The 19,308-nt window shown below is 46.9% G+C and overlaps 1 protein-coding gene across 23 annotated transcripts in view; it reads right to left on the bottom strand.

The window, feature by feature from the left end:
- Positions 1-10,125: 10,125 nt before the first annotated feature.
- The window catches only part of FBXW11 (F-box and WD repeat domain containing 11), a 124,364-nt gene continuing 115,181 nt past the window's right edge, over positions 10,126-19,308 (bottom strand). For 14 of the 23 annotated variants that reach the window (XM_008509770.2, XM_070570329.1, XM_008509752.2 and 11 more), the window contains one exon: positions 10,126-12,630. The gene's annotated coding sequence lies outside the window, so the exon portion shown is untranslated. Of the gene's footprint in view, positions 18,066-19,308 lie in introns of all 23 variants that reach the window. The other 9 variants (XM_070570338.1, XM_008509746.2, XM_070570330.1 and 6 more) reach the window with 2 other exon arrangements.

The following is a 19,308-nucleotide window of genomic DNA, read 5'->3' as shown; positions in this document are numbered from 1 at the left end:
TGACCTATGAGAAGGCTAGAACAAAAAAGCCCCACCCAAGAACTTCAAGTAAGTGAGCTGAGCAGGCTCTGTCCCTCTGGGATTTGAGTAGGAAAACATGGGGTGAAGCAGCACGGTGGTGGCAGAAGAGAAAAATGCACAAGAAACAAGCTCACACTGCAGCAACGGAGTGAATGTCCGTGAACTCCTGCCGTGAAGGATTCCAACAGCAAAGAACCTGCCCGATTCCTGATTCCCGACCTCCGGGCACTCCCAGGCAGAGCCCGGACGGGCCCCAGGCTGCCGACCCAGAGGCCCCGCTCCTCATCAGCGGGTCAGCACAAGGAGCCCGGGACCCCCCTGTTCGTGAAGAACCACTCTCAGCTGACCTTGCCCGAGGAAAGGCATGCAGTCAGGAGGACCGGGACCTCGGCAGTGACAGTCGGCGTCCAGTGCTGGCTGGGATGGGCCTGGCCTTCAGCAGGAGACCCTTCACCTCCAAAGGCACCTTTGCAGGCAAGGACCATTTGGCCTTCACAGCGTCCTCTCTTCCCAAGGGAGACTCTGCGGTCATGACATACCATGGCTAAAGTCACACCCAGGGTTTGACACGGCCGTCCCAGAAATCACATGGAGAGCATTGCAAAAACACAAGAACACAGCACCTCGTTCCTCGAAGGACACTGCCACAGTGCGCTTGACTGGAGAGTTGGGTGGCTTTCCAGGGTGTAGGCATGGGGAAAGGGGATAGGTAAGGTTAGGTACTTGTCTTGAAAATGAAATTATGCTAACCAAGACTCAGGAAAAAGGGGCCAAGGTCACCTTCACTTGCTGAAGTCTGCTCCCCAGCCAACAGGGTTATGGAGGCAGCAGGGGCAGCAGAACGACACCACATAGCCTTGAATTTCACCCCAGGCTGTAGGACCTCAGCACAGGGACTGATGGCCTGGGGCATGAGTGTGGAGCCAGTCTGGTACGGCCACCAGGAGGAGATACAGGCAGTCGGGCCGGACCCCCTCTGCAGCAACCCAGGGACTCATGTGTAAGTCAGACCACCGAGCAGGACCAGGGTTCTATCCCCCACATGCTCTGAGCCCCCACTTTGTGCTGCGCGCCATCCTCGGGGCACTTATGTACACAGTCACATTTCTTCTCCCATAACAAACAAGTCTCTTGACACATATTAAAGCTATAGAATAAGGCTGCATATTAAGCCAGAATGGAGGAAACCTCGCAGGCAACTCTGAATTCAGAATTTGCCATTTTCTCTTCTTTTGCTCTCTCATCTCTCTATCCCTCCCAAGAGTTATTTTCAGAGCAGAATCATTTGAATGACCGAGTGTCTCCATTTAGACTTTTCTTTGGTCTCCCTTGACCAGCTTAGTGTTCTCAAACTCTAAATTGGTTTAAGAATTACCGCGCTGGGTCATATAGCACACACCTTGTGTGCTGCATTGAATTCACATTTTAAGGTTTTTCAAGAGTCTTTGTAAGGTTTTTCACCTCAAGTGCTCTCTTTGGAATCTGAGCACCACGAAAGGGGAGACCCCATCGTACCCTGACAGTTCTGGAATCCATGGGTTTGTTCATACAGCACACATTTATTAGTACCTCTGACGGGGGCTGTGGACACAGAGATGACCGAGGATGGAGCCGGGTGTGAAGATCAGAAGCCCTCTGTGACCCCAGGCTGCGCTGGCTTCATCTCATTTAATGCTCAGAGCAGGCCCAGGAGGGAGAAATAATTAGAAAGAAGTGCCTTGTCCTCGGTCACCCGACCAGTGAAGGGCAGAAATGAGCTCTGAGCCCAAACCCTCTGACCCCAAAGGCTGGCTCTTTACCCTCTCCACCCGCAGGGCCTCGGATGTGCACACTAATAGCTGTGATGCCAAGGAGGAGGTGACAAGGCAGGAGTAGAGTCCAGGGGCTGGAGGACTGAGCCCCTGTTCTGGGGGTGGAGGACGAGGGAACATTTGAGCTGAGCCTCAAATAACGTGCAAAAGTAGTCATTTCCTATGGGGAAGAGGTGAGCCTGTGGCAAGAGCAGGGGACACTGGCTTTCGTCTGCCCGGCCTCGGTTCCCCTTTGTATTTCGACCCCAGAACCCTGATTTTCCTTTGGGAATCTGCCTCCCTTCCTTTCTCAGTTCATGTGGTTTTTGTGAGGTGGACCCCACCCCTGGGCTCCAGGATAGCCACATGACACAGGCCTGGTCAGAGCATCTCATTCCTCTGATCACAGTGATGGGTTTAAGAGTGGGCACATTTCCCAGTTGGAGTGCTAATTCCAGGACTCTTTGTCCTGCTGAAAAGAGAGATTCGGCTCTACCAGAGACATTAGAAAGATAGGAGGTGCTCATGGGGTTGCTAGCAGCCACCTGGCCACCGTGAGGGAAGAGAGCCTGCCTTCAAATGAGACCATGAGAGGGGAGAGCAGACAGGGACGTAGAGTGAGACTCGAAAGCTGACGACATCGTTGGAGCTCCCAGATCCAGTTTGAGCTCCCAGATCTAGCCATGCCTGAAGGCAATCCATTCCTGAGCTTATGTGTAATATGAGCCAATAAATGCCCTTCTTTTTACAAGCCAGTTTGAAATGGGCTCCTGTACCTTGGATCAATAGATTAAGCAGAATAGAGGACTAGTTATGCTAGTCTGAGAAGTGGCAGCTGCTGAGACCACATTAAACCTCAACATGATTATTCAGCTGGGGATGGAGAAATCAAAATTACTGTTTAACCTCTTATTGTTTTTTTTTTCTTTTGAGGAAGATTAGCCCTGAGCTAACATCTGCTGCCAACCCTCTTCTTTTTGCTGAGGAAGACTGGCCCTGAGCTAACATCCATGCCCATCTTCCTCTACTTTATATGTGGGACGCCTACCACAGCATGGCGTGCCAAGCGGTGCCATGTCCGCACCCGGGATCCAAACTGGCAGACCGCGGACCGCCAAAGCAGAACATGCGCACTTAACCACTGCGCCACCAGGCCGGCCCCTTAACCTCTCACTGAACACGACTTACAGGTTGGTTGAGCAGAAGGCAAGATAATAGAATCTCAAGAGCTTTAGCAGATATACTGTGGCTTAAATTCTCATTTTGACAGGGAAACTCTGGGGCTCGGGGCTCGGGGACCTGAAAGACACAGCCCAAAGGGACGTAGAGAGCTTGTGGCTCCTCAGAGACTGGGGTGCTGAGGGGGCAGTTATAGGAGAGGTCCGCATGGATGGGGTACGGGGGGGACCCCGACATCGGGCTGAGGAAGGCAGCGCTGGGGAAGGCACTCAGCAGACGCTTCGGGCTGGGCGGCCTGTGGAGTGCCGGGGCCAGAGTCACACGGGGGCTCAGAGCCCTGATCTTCTTAGCAGAGTGTCCTGAAAGCCACTTCCTGTCCCATGCCTCAAGGCCACTGTCCATAAATGGGGCTCAGTCCTTCACGGACCTGTGATTCCCTGAGTTCTGTGATTGCTACGCCCCAAAGTGGCCTCTGAAGAAGACAAACAGGGGCTCGGGCCTCAGGAAGCTGATGTTTCTGGTGAGGGAAGTCAGAAAATATATGATTTGTCTTCCCATGTCATTCTGTAGGGAGCTGGGATATTTGTTTTGTCACTGCCTAGATCAGTGCTTGGCACATAGTATGCCTTCAATAAATGTCTTGAATAAATACGAGTAAACAAATTAAGTAATAAAATGGTAAGTACTGTAGGGTAAATAGAAAACAGGACGCAACAGAGAGCAACGTGGGATAACTGAGAGGACCTGGTCAGAGAAGGCTTCTTGGAGAAGCAGGTATTTGAGCTGAGACCTCAATGACAAGGAAGCAGCCACATGAACAGCTGGGGCACATGCATGCTGGGCAGAGGGAACAGCACATGCAAAGGCCCTAAGGCAGAGACAGAGAATGGAAAGAATGCCACGTAGCTGGAGTGGGAGTGACAAAGGGAAGCATGATCCAAATGCCGTTGCAGAGGCAGGCAGGGGCTCGATGGCTGCAGACCATAACAAGGAGTTGGAGCTTGATTCTAATGCAGCACAGCGGGGAACCACTGGAGAGTGCCGGGCAGGGCAGTGTCATGACCCGACTCACATGTTCAAGAGATCACTCTGCCTGCTGTGTCACAAATGGATTTCAGCAGGCAAGACAATACTGTACGTCACACACAGCCTGTGGCACACAATAGGTGCTCAATGAACAAGAAGCATCTTTCACTGCCCCTGATGCCACATCCACAGCGGCTTGCCAACCTCCAATCTGGGCCAAGAGACGCTCTTTGTCCTCTGGGTCAGGCCCCCCAGAGCTACCCTCCGTGTACTCTGATGGTCCTACAGCTTAAGCTCTGGGGGAAATCCTCTCCTCTTCTTGGTTAGGGTACCAATCTCGGCGGTGGTGGGGAGGTGTGGGCTGGGGGATGCGGGGGGTGGGAGCCTTCTGTTAAATGTTGAGTTGCTCCCAACATACTTCTCAAACATTCGTTTGCTTCTCCCCAGCCTCCTCTGTAAGAGACAGGCTTTCGGATGTGTTTTGAAAAATATTCCATATGCTAATGGAATGTCACCATCTGCCAAAGAAGGCAGAGCTGTTTTTAAAGGAAAAACTATTACAGAAATGAGGTATTCACAGAGGGGCACTAAAGAGCCCAAACGTCGCTGACCTGCGGCTGACCCGGGCCGCCTCGTGTTACCGACATGAAAAGGGAGCAAGAAAACCTGAAGCCAATTAACTTCTCTCTCGGCCTCTCTCCCTCTCTCTTTTTCCCCTCCCCTTCTTGGAGACATGATGAAATTTCCTGAAACAAAAACTCGCAGCCCGTTCTATAAAATGCTTTCGCCTTGGGTGGAAAAACCCCGATGGTCCCTTTTATCTCCTCATTCCTGAGGCGCAGACCTGGCCCCCGTCTGTTTGTGCAGATGGGCTGCGGGGAACCTGCCCAAGGGCCGGGCGAGCGCGGGCGGGAAGGGCTCCCGAGCGCCCAGTTGCCGCGCCGGCCCCTCCTATCCGAGCCCCCGCCCTCGGAGCCCCGGGCATCGGAGTCCCAGCCCTCGGAGCCCCTCCTATCGGAGCCCCCGCCCTCGGAGCCCCTCCTATCGGAGCCCCTGCCCTCGGAGCCCCAGGCATCGGAGCCCCCGCCCTCGGAGCCCCTCCTATCGGAGCCCCCGCCCTCGGAGCCCCTCCTATCGGAGCCCCCGCCCTCGGAGCCCCTCCTATCGGAGACCCCGCCCTCGGAGCCCCTCCTATCGGAGCCCCCGACCTCGGAGCCCCCGCCCTCGGAGCCAAGACCCTCGGAGCTCCGGCCATCAGGAGCCCTCGCCCTTGGAGCCCCTGCCCTCGGGAGCGCGGCGCGGGCTGGAGCGGCGCGCGGCGGGATTAGGTGTCCCCGGCGCGATTAGGCACAGGCGTTGTTCGCCGGGAGGCCGGGGCGGCTGGGGGCGAGTGTTTGGGAAAGAGGGCTTGCCAAGTTCTGAGCGTGGCCCGCGCGGCCAAGGCTGCCGTTGCCTCGCGCCTACCCCTCCGCTGCTCCGCCCCCGCCTTTGTCGCTGGCTCGTCCTGCGCCCTCTGCCTCGATGCGACGTTCTTCCGGACTCGGTGTCAGGCCTCTTCCTTCGGAGCCACCCGTCGCCTCTCTTCTAGACAGCCCAAGTCAGCTCCACTTGAATGTCTCTCGGGCACCTGCGACGTCCAAACCCAAACGCATCGCCTTCCACGGCCTCTCCCCGCGCTTCCTGCCCGCATCGTGGAGGCCAAGTGCCCCTCCAGCCACTTGGGTCCACGGGCCTTCCCTAAAGGCCTTGGCATCTCCGTCCCTCAGCCTGGAACACTGCGTGGCTGGCTCCTGCTGACCACTGAGGTCTTGGCTCAAATGTCCCCCAGGCCGCTGCAACCCACTGCCCAGTGTCATCTTGTCACAGCACTTACCACAATCTAATTTATCCTGTGAGTTCATGCAGTCACATTGTCGACTTCTGGAAAGGAAGCTTCCTGAGAGCAGGGACGGGGTCTGCTTTCCATGACAGCCCCATCTCGTGGCACACAGGAGACGCGCGAAACATGGAACTCAGTCAGGCCCTCCACTCCTCAACCAGCTCCCGTGGTTCCCTCGCCTTAACACCCCTCAACCCAGCCTGTCTCACCCCTCAGTGATCTGCCTTATTCTGGACCTTGACATTTCTCCCCTGATCTACTAGCTTCCTAACTGGTTATGCCCAGCTTAAAACCCACCGGTGGCTGCCCACTGCCACCAGTACAGAGCCCCCACTCCTCAGCGTGGCCCTCCGGGCCCCTGGCACCCATCCCATCCAGTTGCTTTCACTCCACCACACTCTGCAGTGCTGAAGGCACATCGTGCACATTTATTAATGACATACCAGTGGGAGGGAAAGAAGATATGCAGAGGGTCTCTTAATGCAAGGGGCCTGCACAGCCCGAGGCCTGGCTCCTCAGGGAGACTGCTGGCATCGCGGTGCCCATGGAGCATGGAGAGAGAGAGGCAACGGTGGCGTGGCAAGAGGTCAGCCGTGGTAGCCAAGGCAGACTGGAATCAAAGCTAAGCCCAGCTGCTGGCTAGCAAGGCAACCCTGAGCCTCAGTTTCTTCAGCTGTGAAACGGTAATATATACCACAGGGCTTATTGTGAGGGTGGGAGCATGTGGACAGCCCTCCCAGCAGGCCTGGCACTCACTAAACGGCGGTTATTTTCTTCTTCTTGTCGCTGTAGCTGGTGTTCACCACCTTTCTCCCTGCATCACCCACCCACCACCCGCAGCCCCAGCAGCTACACACACTGAGGACACGGAATTCCCTGTCCCCCTGTCCCCTGCGGAGACCTACAGTCGGCTGAGAATGCTGGTAGGTCTCGTTCTCTCCAGAACCACTTCTGGAGATATGATCGGTGTACTGCCTTCAAAGCTGAATTCTTCTTAACAAAATCAACAAACAGAACTTGGTGTAAACGCCGTCACTAGGGCCCTCTCCCTGTTTCACCCACTGAACAGCCCAGGCCCTGGTTACGAACTGGAGTCCTCACTGGGGGCTGTCAGCATTCTTCCAAGTGTCAGCTCTGGGACTTCCCCTCCCGAGGCCCAGACAGGCCCCAGGCTGCCTGAGCACATTGAACTCTGTCTCATCTCACAGCACCCCGAAGCCTAGCCCTCACCCCTTTCTCTGCTCGGGACATTCCGTACTGTCTGTTCAAATGCCACAGGTGAAGCTAGCAAGAAGAGCTGCACTGGAGTCCTACTATATACCAGGCACTGTGCTGGGCTCTTTAGATTATGTCATTTAATCCTTACAGTGATCTTAAACTACTGTCTCCACTTCCTAGACGAAGCAGCTCAGGTTCAGGGCAGGGAATGCCCTTCTCAATTAGGTGGCAGAGCTCCAATCCCAAGCTGGGTCTGCCGGGCCCCAAAGCTCATGCTCTTTCCTGCCATCCTGTAGACTAGTGACCCCAGTGGGATGGTCTCCATCAAGATCCAAAGGCCATGATGTCTTAAGAGTATCCCCTCCCAAACCCAGAGCTGCAGGGTGTTTGGGAGGACAAACAGCCCCTGAGAACGGAAAGGTCCGTTGGATCTGAAAGGGGGTGAAGGGTGGAGGGAGCTTAAGTTGTCCTCTCTGAGATCTCACCAGAAAGCCAGCTTCACGCTGTTCCTAAAGCTTGCCTCACGACAGATCAAGTCTTTGGCTTTGTCACTCCCAGGTTCCCCCAGGCCAGCCCAACAATAACATACCTACTGCGAGAAATACAGCTAAGCAATTCCTGGAGACAGGATGAGTAGATGGCCACAATGTTGAATGCAAGGGAACAATACAATTCCATTGATAGGATTCTGCTTTCCAGGTGACCCTGCACGCACAGAGAAAACGTTCCTTATGATCTGCCCTGTGATTCTTTCACATGGCTACACATAACCAGTAAACATTTGAAAACGCTGACTTATCATTTCAGTGCGTGGTGTGCAGGGCCCATCGCACCATCGTTGGGCAAGTAAACCCGTGAAGGTGGCTATGTTCTCAGTCATCCCACAGATGTTTACTGAGTGCCTACTAGGTGTCAGACCTAGCTTTGGGCAACCAACAACCAGGTCAGAGACTTGGAGCTCCCAGTTTTCTTCAGCTGGAAGACCAAGTCGATCTTAGGCCTAAACGCTGCCTTGGTTTAATAAGAACTCATTCCCAGCACAAAAGCAGGCAGCTGGCCTGAACACTCACAATGTGACTGAAGACGGTGGCGGCCAGCTCTTGGCTCCTTCCTCCTCCTCGTCTTTTCGTTTTTAAGTGATTTTTCATAAACAAACACGAACTGAATGATTACTGTGTGCTGGTCACTTTGCCACAAGACGTATCATTTAATTTGTCACTTTTCTCTGAAATCTCTTCCGTTCTTCAAGAGTTCCGTCTCTGCACTCAGACACAATGCTTCAACAGGTCACTACGAGAAATGCTTAAAATCACATTAATTCAGAGACAGCAAACTGGTGCTCCAGCAATTGACTTAAAAAAAAAAGTTCCCAACTTTTAAATATTGAATCTCTACATAATCTGGATTTCTAGCTTTTCTTGAAAATTTAGACCTGGCATCACTGGGTCTGCGTTCCTGCAAGGCAAAAGGCTGTCCGGGGCTGGGCCGTGTGCCCTCCAGGACTGGAGCTAGTGAAACCTTCTTTTGTACATAGGGAAGCTAACGCCCAAAAGAGGGTATTGCCACACAGCTAATTAGTAACAAGTGTATCAGCCAGACGGCCCAATTCTTTCTCCTTATTAACTGGAAAACAAATAGGCTGCAATGGCAAAGCACCATTCTAGTCTCTGATTATATATCCAAGGAGTCCTGCAAAACCTCTTACAATCTCCCTAATTAATATGGGATGCACTCATGATCCTTGCAGCAACACCTCCCCTATCAAGGAAGAAAGAAACCACAATTTACTGAACACCAAGCACGTGAGGGGAGGATCCGACTGGAGAGGTGAAGCTCCAGCCCGACACCTGAGCTTCTTCCACCCTGCAGCGGTGTTTGGGTTCAACAGCTGCTGCTCGTAACAATTAGCCCAAATTACCATGAATAGTTTATCGTGCGGAGCACAGGCAGGAATAGAAAGATCTATGAAAGAGGACAGTCACTATAGGAAAAGGCAAGAAACCACCAGAAACTCTACTCTCAGGGAACTAGGTAAATAAATTACGGCACATCCTTAGAACCAAATGCTACGCAGCCATGAACAGGAATAGGGAGGACTCCCAGGTACTGGCATGGAACGGTCTCCTCAGGAATACTGGATGAAAACGCAAGGTGGAGTGGAGCCGGGGGAGCATGCATGCTGCCACTGATGCTAGAGGAGGGGTGGGCCATACACACACACACACACACATACACACCTACACACTCCCCTCTTTACACAGCATTATCTGTCGAAGGACATGCAAAAAACTCATGAACAGTGACTGGGGGGCTGAGGGTCAAGGGTGAAAGGGAGAATCACTTTTTACTCTTTTTATGGGTTTCTTAACCACATGCATTTTACATATTTTAATAACATTTTTTACAAGAAAAATGGGTGGGGCAAGAGTGTATGGATATACTCTTATTTCATCTACGAAGTCCACATTACCAATTCAGTTGATTAATGGGGGAAAATCTAGTTATCTGCAAAACTCTGCTGCCACTCAGCACTTCTGAGCAGAGCCCTGCAGATACTAACTGTACTCTCTCTGCTTTAGGGCCACCGGTGCTGGGTGACCCTGCAAACATGGAAACTGAGCCCAGTGCATAGGGGGTGGGCACAGGCACACGTCTCACACTGCCACCCCCTTCTTCAAGAACCAGAGGGTCCACTCACACCCGAGTCACTTGGGACATTTTAAGAGGCCATTTTCATATTTACGGTAACTTGTGAAGCAATTCAGTACTGGAAGGAAGCAGATTTGCTGGGGAGGATTTGAACTAGCCCCACCAGAGGTTCGAGTCAGCTTTCAGCAGAGACCCCAAGGCACGGACTGGCTTTACCTCGTCCCGAGTTCTCACAGGCCAAAGGCACTTTGCCTGCAACCTCATTTTACAGAACAGATGATTTTTTAAACCTACAAACTTTAATTGTATGTCACTGAATTACTGATAGCACAAAAGTTTTTTGAAAAATTTCTTAACAGAGCATCAGAGTATTGCAACACTTTATTGAAGAGTATCGGCTTTGAACTAGTAGCTGAAGTCACAATTGTACGAAGCCAGATTAGGTGTACTGCATAATACTCATACTTGATTTATTGACATTACTTAGCAATTTATTGGACAAAGGTCAAACTTTTTGTTTTTTATTAAGCACATTCCACAGTACAAAGCTGTCATGAATAATATCTGTACAATTTAACAGTTTCAATAGCTGTTTAGACACAAATTTATTTCAAACAGATAATTGGCAAACATAATTAATTACAAGTTAGAATTAGACTATCCCAGTGCTTTAAAACATTAATATAGCAGTAATTTACAGTTGCTCAGTTATGGTTAGCAAAATAAAGTCCAGAGTACAGCTGGGAATTCCTACTATAACCCCAGAAAGAGAGGAGTCCTTGGGTGCCGAAGTCCCCTGCTATAATTTAGTAGGCACAATTCAAAGGTTGTGTGCATATTCAAAGGCCATGATCGCCCAAGGAACAAGAACATGCAAAAACAACAACAAAAGTCCATTCGTTCGGAAGGATTGCCTCCTCCCCTCCCCCCTCCGCCCCTGGGCTCTCCGAAGCAGGTCGGTATGGAAGCTGTAAGAGGAAGAGTGGTAAAAGTTAAACCACTTTCACAGCCACCGTCAGGCTTACAACATCGACCTTATGAAAGGCGAGTTATTTTGTTTTTACACTTTCAGACGACTTCTCAAAAATAGGAATTAATTTAGTCACATGTGGGAGGGAAGGATGTATTTTTAAAAAAAGGAAAATGAAAAACTAGAAAGCAAAGTCAACCCACGAAACAAGTCACATTCATACAGTTGATCCCCACACCGTTCTCAATGCCAAGGACACACAGCCCAGGGCCGTCCCTTTAGTAGTAGAGTGTGCTTCCACAGGGGAGGGGTGACCAGCAGGAGGTTCTCATTGGTCCTTTAAATGGTACTGACATTCGTTGATCTTTGGAAACAATGCAAGGGGCAAATCAAAACCTAAGATTGAACGAGGGAAAAGGAGTGCCCACCGGATGCCAGAGCCGCTTCCAGGCATGGTCAGCATGACAGCGCCATTCCCACATTCGAGCTGCGGAGCACTCGGGAGCCGGAGAACCTACCGGGGCCACGACAGCAAGTAACGCCAGAGATGACAGGGATGGGATTCAGGAGCTTGAGGCTTTGCACCACGGAGGACTGCCCTTGCACTCAAGATGGGCCCTGAACCAGCCTGAGCTGGTATACAGTCTCCAATACAGGCGGGCCCTGCTAGCATCCTGCCACGGCCAGGATGCGTGAATTCTAGAGCCAGGAAACCCAGTCAACAGGGCCTTCTTGTTCTTCCCTTCTCAGGGTTACTAATGCACAGAATAATGATCTTTGACAGTGAAGTCAAATCAATACTATGGGAAGTGACCACTAGTGGTTAGGAGTAATTATGAAGAAAAGAACAAAAAAATTTTAAGGTACCTCTCTATTGTGTATACTGCACAACAAATATTTTGTGTTAAACTTTCAAAGTTACATTTTAAAACAAGAGTCCCATTAAAAACATACACACCACACACACACAATGACAACAACAAAATTAAAACACCCTATGAATACTGCAGGAAGGGTTCTAGGTAATCCACATCAACCCTGGCATAAGGTTTTTGAGTCCAGCCCATGGCTAAGTGCGAACACACTCTGTATTAGTGTCTCAGGCATGGGGGCCCTGACTCCAGAGATCTTGAGGTTAAACTGTTATGTACATTATATCTACATGCGGATACAGTATTTTAAATTAGGAGGCAAGCACATGTGGAAAGGTGTTACTCTACCAAATATCAGGAGATGGTTGGAGTACAGAGAACAGTTAATAAAAGAAAAGAGCTATATTACCTGTTGGGAGATAATATAACCTGGCTTATAGTTCTTTAAATTAAAAGAAACTGGTACAGAAAGGAAGTGTAATCCCAAAAATATTACTAAAACAATCCAGAGAAATTTTTCCATTGTCCAACATGTTCCTAACACAAGTCAGAATTCATAATGACTTGGACGGTCAAAAGGAGAATGCTAACTTCTGAAAAGGAAGGCCCTGGACATTCTGGGTAGGTGTTTGGCACCCAAAATTTCACCGAAGAAGAATGCTGTTTCTTAACATCAGACCAAAGTGCAAAGCAATATAAATTAGAGGCCAAGTCTTCTCTTGACGGTCGATTTACTTCCGTGAAACAGACTGTGCGTTCCTTTCATATGAACAATTTACGTCTGAAGCATAGATTTTTTCACTGAGGGGAGGAAACGGGCTTCTGTTCTAGTGGAAGTCAGTGAAGCTAAGGTATCCTTCTTGAAGGAGAGGCCGGAATCAGAGGTGAGAAATGTTGGAACTTGAAGAGTTAGGCTGCTTTGCATCTACCCAGCGTCTAGACCAATTCCAGCTTCATAACTCAGCTGTGAAGAACTCCCTTAGGCATTTGGTAGCCACGTAGCCAGTAGTTCAAGACTAGGAAACCCTGAAAAAACCCAAACCAAAGAGGAGTGGGGATGGACACTCTGGTTAGACATGGAGATATACGCCACAGCCCATCTTCACAGACACATACTTGTACACATGAACACATTACTGATTTTCAAATAATCAGCATCAAAAACAGAAGTTGCAAGTTGTTTTGAGTGTACTACATACCAGGCATCATATTTCTTTAAACCTTACTTAAAACAACCTTATGAGGCAGAAACTATTATACAAATAAGAGAACTATTCACAAATAAGAGAACTAAGGTTCAGAAACATTGTTTAGTTCAAAGCATTAGCTATTAAGTGACAGAGAGGGGTTTCAAAGTGTTGACTAACCCTGTAACCTATCATCTTTCAGTGCTGCTGCTAAAAATTATGCATCTATCACAATATGCTTAATGTTAGAGTTTATATCTTCTATGACATCCAGAGCCTAGAAGGGCCTGTCTCACATCCGCCCAAGAGCCCTCATTTATCATCATAAACAAAACATGCAAAAGTCCGTAAATGAAGTACCCCTTCTAAACAGAATGCTAAGAATCAGAAATTACTTCTTTTCGAAATAAATCATTTCTAAAAGGACAACACAGTTTAGAGAGAAAGACTACTGAATGTTCCCTAGTTTTTGGCCAGGACTTTGAGTCAGGAACACATTTTAATCACAATCTACATTCATCTGTGTATATAAATATGTATACACACATACACACACACCCCAAGCAAACATTCATGAAAGAATACCTATCATTGCTATGTACAACGCAGGCTGACAGTTTCTATTCTAAATTTCATCAGAACAAAGTCAAAATCCATTAAAATGATTTCACAATCACTAATGGATCACAACCCTTTGCAGATACTGCACTAAACTATTGGTTTAGATGATCTAAAAGTCACCTTTAGGTCTAAAATTCTATGGCAAAAAAAAAAAAAGAGAGAGAGAGATTTTTTTAAGCTTATATGCTTTTTTTTTTTTTTGAGGAAGATTAGCCCTGAGCTAACATCTGCCACCAATCCTCCTCTTTTTGCTGAGGAAGACTGGCCCTGAGCTAACATCTGTGCCCATCTTCTTCTACTTTATATGTGGGACGCCTGCTACAGCATGGCTTGCCAAGTGGTGCCATGTCCACTCCTGGGATCCGAAGCGGCGAACCCTGGGCCACTGAGAAGCGGAATGTGCGCACTTAACCGCTGCGCCACCGGGCCGGCCCCACTTGCATGCTGTTTCAAAGGCAACTTTCCTAAAAGGTTGTCAATTTTCATAAAGATCAAGAATCCTAGTAAGCCTTCTCAATGAGTTCAAGAAGATTTAATTTCATTTGCCACTGTTTTCCCATGAAGGATATTTAAGAGTACCTGAATTATTTTAAAAACATTAACACCTAGAGATAAGAAGTAGACACTCTCAAACGCTGCTGGTGGGAGTGTAAACTGATGTAACTCTTCTGAAAGGCAGCATGACTCTGTGTTATCAAAAATCTCTAAACAGCATACCTTCTAAGCCAGACATTTCTAGAATTCTATCCAAAAGTAATAAAGGATTGGGCAAAGATTAAGCTAAAAGAATGATCATGGCAATGTGTTCTATAACAGCTAAGAGCTGGGGCAGGGGGCCAGAAATACATAACAACAGGGTATATCCAAACAATTGAGTATGATTTTGCCCTTAGGAATGATAATTTAGACAAATACTAACATGCAGCAATTTCGCAATAAAGAAAAGAAAAGCACTTTAAAAACATGTACAGTTATCAACCATAATTTTTAAAAGCCTAGAAGGACATATATAAAAAAGTTAACAATGGTACACCATGAGTAGTTGTTTATTTTCTTCTTTTGGCTTATCTACTTTTTCTAATTTCCTAATAATGATCTTACATTGTCTTGTAATAAAAAAGATAGCTACTGTATATACAGCTCTTAGGAGTTAGTAATTAAAAAAAATGACTTGGCAAATAAATCTATTGCTAAATTTCCTGACATAGAAATATTCTTACCTTATATTTTAGGGGTGAATATTTTACTGCAAGGTTAAGTCATCATTAGGGTAGTGTTTCTTATTATGCATAAATCTTACAGTATCACATGGTAATCATTTTTTTCATGTTACAATAAATGAAAAGAATTTGGAAAAGAGCAATAAAATCTATAAAGTTGACTGCCAAGATTGTCAAAAGTAATTCACTTTGAAGAGACAAACACATTTGAGGTTTCATTGCTTGTGCTGCTTAAAAAGCAGATAAGATTTTTCCATTGATTTATAATTGTGGATCATAACAAGGCAGTTGCTCTTAGGTTCCCAAAAGGGTGGAGTTGGTGGGGGGGGGGGGGGGCCTGGAAGAAGTAACACCAGTTTCCTTTCCAACCACAGCCCATGAGAGAAACAGCATTGGTGACCATTATTTCATTTCTCCACCAAAGAAATCTTGTTTCAGGGCACTTTTAAACAATATATAAAAGTTCACCAATTTGTGTGAGTTTACTATGTTCTCTGATTCATCTACTATATACACCGGGGGGGAGAGGGGGATGACTGTGGATGTCTTCGATTTTATCATGTGCCTCTTTAAACTGAGCGTAAAGACACAAACACATATCAAAAATACAAAAGAGTGACATTTAAGTTGTTCTATGATAGACCTACTCCCCTGAGCTTATTCAGTTCAGAAGCTCAGCTACAGCTGTAGGTGTCATGCTCTATTTTACGTTCTTTGCTTATGTGGAAAAATAAAAGCGGAGGTGGGATGCAGCTAAAGCAACACATAGAGGGAAATGGATAGCTTAGAAAAGAAAAAGTTAAGAATGTGCAAGACATCTACACTAAAAACTGCAAAACACTGATTAAGAAAAACTGAGGAAGACCTAAATAATAAAGAGATACACTGTGTTTATGGATTGGAAGACTCAACATTTGTTAAGATGGAAATTCTTTCCAAAAAGATCTTTAAATTTAATGCAGTCCTAATCATAATCCTAGCAGTCATCTTCATAGAATTTGACAATTTCATTCAAAAATTAATATGAAAACCTAAGGGACCTAGAATAGTCAAAACAATTTCTTAAAAAGTTGAAAGATTTATTATACAGTGTGGTATTGGCGAAAGGACAGCCACATAGATCACAGAATTGAATAAAGAAATAGACCTACAAATAAGTGGTCAACTGATTTTTTTTGACAAAGGTGCTAAAGCAATTCAATGGGAAAAGGAAAGCCTTTTAATCCAATAGTGCTGAAACAATTAGATAATTATATAAAAAACAAGAACAATGAGATTCTTACCCCATACCGTACACAAAAATTAACTCTAAATAGATCAAAGACCTAAATGTAAAAGTTAAAAATATAAAACTTCTAAACCTATGCTGGTCCAAACACTGGCTACACGCAGCTATTTAAATTTAAGTTTAAATAAAGTATAATTAAATGTGATTTAAAAAGCAATTAAATTCAATTAAAGTTAAAAATTCAGTTTCTAAGTCACACTGGCCAAATTTCAAGAGCTCAATAGCCACATGTGGCTAGTGACTACCACAGTGGATAGCGCAGCTGTAGAAAACGTAAACCCATCTAGTGATGGAAACAGGCCAGTGTTTGCCAAGGCTGGGGATGGGGCCGGGTTTGACTATCAAGGTGTCATAGGTAATTTTAGGGATGACAGAATTGTTCTTATCTTGATTGTGGAGGTAGTTCAGGTGTATACATTTGTACAAAGTTATCTAGCAGTACACTTTAAATGGGTACAATCTATTTCATACAGATCATACCTCGATACAGTTGGTTTAAAACCAGCAATGGGGTGCGGGCAGGTGAGGGGCAGGGCAGGCGGAGAGGTGCGCATCCAGGTGCCCTCTAGGTAGAGTGTCCATCCAGTGCCTGACCATGCTAGTTTACACAATTTAGTCCAATCTTTTACTGAGTTGTTATCTTTATGTTTGCTGAAGGTGACTGCATGAATACACTATAGTTTCACAGCATTTCTCTGTTTATGGGCAAATTCTTGTGAGGCCTGGGAGCAAGGGTACAAATATGTCATGTTTGCCCTGGGGGTCACTTGCCCAACAAATATCAATGAGCGCTTCTAATACACTGGGCACCCTACTAGACACTGGGACTCCACAATAAAAGGGGCTCCATAGCCTTGTGAGAGAGACAGGCATGCAACCATTTCACTATCAAGGAATTAAGTGAGAAGTAGTAAAAGGGTGGGAGTAGGGTGGGGCTGTGTACAAGCCAGAGGAGGGAGGTGATGGAGGTGCGCATTACTAAGCTATAATTAGAGAAATTAAACAGAATCCAGGCTGGTTGCAGCACTGGATTTTTGGGAGAGAGGAATGAGGGGTTGGGGCAGGGAGTGGGGGAGGGTAGAGAAGAAGGAAGGTAACAGCTAGATGTTGAAACTCCTGTCAGCTAATCTCAGTAGTTACGACTTGATCCTGAAGACAACAGGGAGCCAGTGAGGCAGAGTAAGGCAGAGGCGGCGCTAAGATGACCCTAGTTGGTAGCAGGATGGAAGGTTGGCTGAAGAGGGAGAGGAAAGACCAGGAAAAAACCCAGTTTTCATTTGGGTCCATTCCTCCTTCCCTATATTTTCTTTAGGCTTTTTTGGAAGGGAGGTGAGGAGGGGAGGAGCAATCATCCTTGCTTTCTTCCTCTGTAGTTCCCTATAATGGCCATCTTAAGTCTCCAGTCAATAAATGTAAAAATTCTGCCATACGGATTTCTCAACTGACTTATGAAGATCCTATCCAGAGAGAAAGCAGCAAGGGAGATGGTCACCATCCTAAGAGTCACTATGAATACACTTGAGACCAGGAACAGCAACTATAAATGTGGCTTACGGGTCACTACCGCAGCTCACCTCCCAGACCCAGGCAGACACAGCAAACCCATCAAGGCTCTTAGTCCTTTGGTGTCCACGTGGGGGTCCCAAAGGCAGCACTCCTGCCAGTCATTACTAATTAAACTGAGTTGGGATGAAGAAAAAACCTATTTGCCGTTTCCTGTTGCAGACCCTTGGTTTATCATCAATAGATGGAACAGGGGCAAGACCAGAGGTCAGCAAAGCTTTTCTTAAAGGACCATATAGCAAATATTTTAGATGTTGTGGGCCATATGGTCTCTGTCGCAACTACTCAGCTCTGCCACTGAAGCATGAAAACAGCCACAGACAACACATAAACAAATGAGCATGGCTGTATTCCAATAAAACTTTATTTAGGGACATTGGAATTTGAATTTCATATAATTTTCACAAGTCATGGAATATTATTCTTGGGGCCGGCTCCGTGGTCGAGTGATTAAGTTCGCACGCTCCGCTGTGGCAGCCCAGGGTTCGGATCCTGGGCGCGGACATAGCACCGCTCACCAGGCCACGTTGAGGCAGCGTCCCACATCCCACAACTAGAAGGACCTGCAACTAAGATATACAACTGTGTACAGGGGGGGTATGGGGAGATAAAAGCAGAAAAAAAAAAAAAAGAAATATTATTCTTCCTTTAATTTTTTCTAAGTATTTAAAAGTGTAAAAAACTATTCTTAGCTTGCTGTAGTAGGGAAAAAAAGATTGTGCAATGAGTCAGATATGGCCTCTGACCCTTGGGTAAGACAAAGTTCCTAGAGATTTACTGGATCTTAAAAACTTGAATAAGAAGTATCTGAAAAGATGATAACTTGGTTATCTAGGAACCAGTAGATCCCTATCTTTTCATCAAAAAAACTTCACAATTCTGCACATTAATTTTATTTACTTTTTTTTTTCTTTTGAGGAAGATTAGCCCTGAGCTAACATCTGCCAATCCTCCTCTTTTTGCTGAGGAAGACTGGCCCTGAGCTAACATCCATGCCCATCTTCCTCTACTTTATATGTGGAACGCCTACAACAGCACGGCTTGCCAAGCAGTGCCATGTCCACACCTGGGATCCCAACCAGTGAACCCCAGGCTGCCGAAGCATAACGTGCGCACTTAACTGCTGCGCCACTGGGCCAGCCCCTACAATTTTAATATATTCAATGAATAGGAAAATATATATAATGATAAAAATCCACTAAGAATTAAACATTTTTAAATAAATATGAATTTTATCACACAGTCTTTATATACATACATAGTAGTCAAACAGGTGCAAACATATTTATTTAATCTACAAAGTTCACTGTGCATAGGATTCACTGGCACCCTGGCAAAATTCTCAAGAGTTGGGAATACTGCTCCAGATGAACCAGGCCATCAGTTCCTAGGACACAGCCAACTGAAGTTTCTCATGCTCTAGGCTGGCCACCCTTAGTAATCAAACACCCCATCATCAATGGTCATAATGACCCTAAGTCTTCCTGTAAAAGAGCAAAGACCTTTGCTTCCTGGGCACCTACACTGTGTCTCACGGATGAAGAACAGGTGTTAGGGGCTCTCCCAACAAACACTTCTTGGCTCTCTTCTAGGGAAGGGTAGTGGGGAGGGGCTCATGATGGGGGAGGAGGGGATTCTGAGTGTTTGGTTCATGGTGATTTTCTTTTTAAATAAAAGATAGAACCGAAGAACAGGAAAGAACAAGAAAAAAGAGATTCTTACACCCCCAAAACAGAATCTGAGGGACTTAATGGTGTTAAATTGATATGACCTGGGAAATCACTTAGACCAATTTTTAAAAAACAGGAAGCACATTGTCTGCCCA

This window comes from Equus przewalskii, chromosome 13 (genome assembly GCF_037783145.1).
Source record: "Equus przewalskii isolate Varuska chromosome 13, EquPr2, whole genome shotgun sequence".
Taxonomy (NCBI): domain Eukaryota; kingdom Metazoa; phylum Chordata; class Mammalia; order Perissodactyla; family Equidae; genus Equus; species Equus przewalskii.
This window is presented reverse-complemented; position numbering and strand designations above follow the sequence as displayed.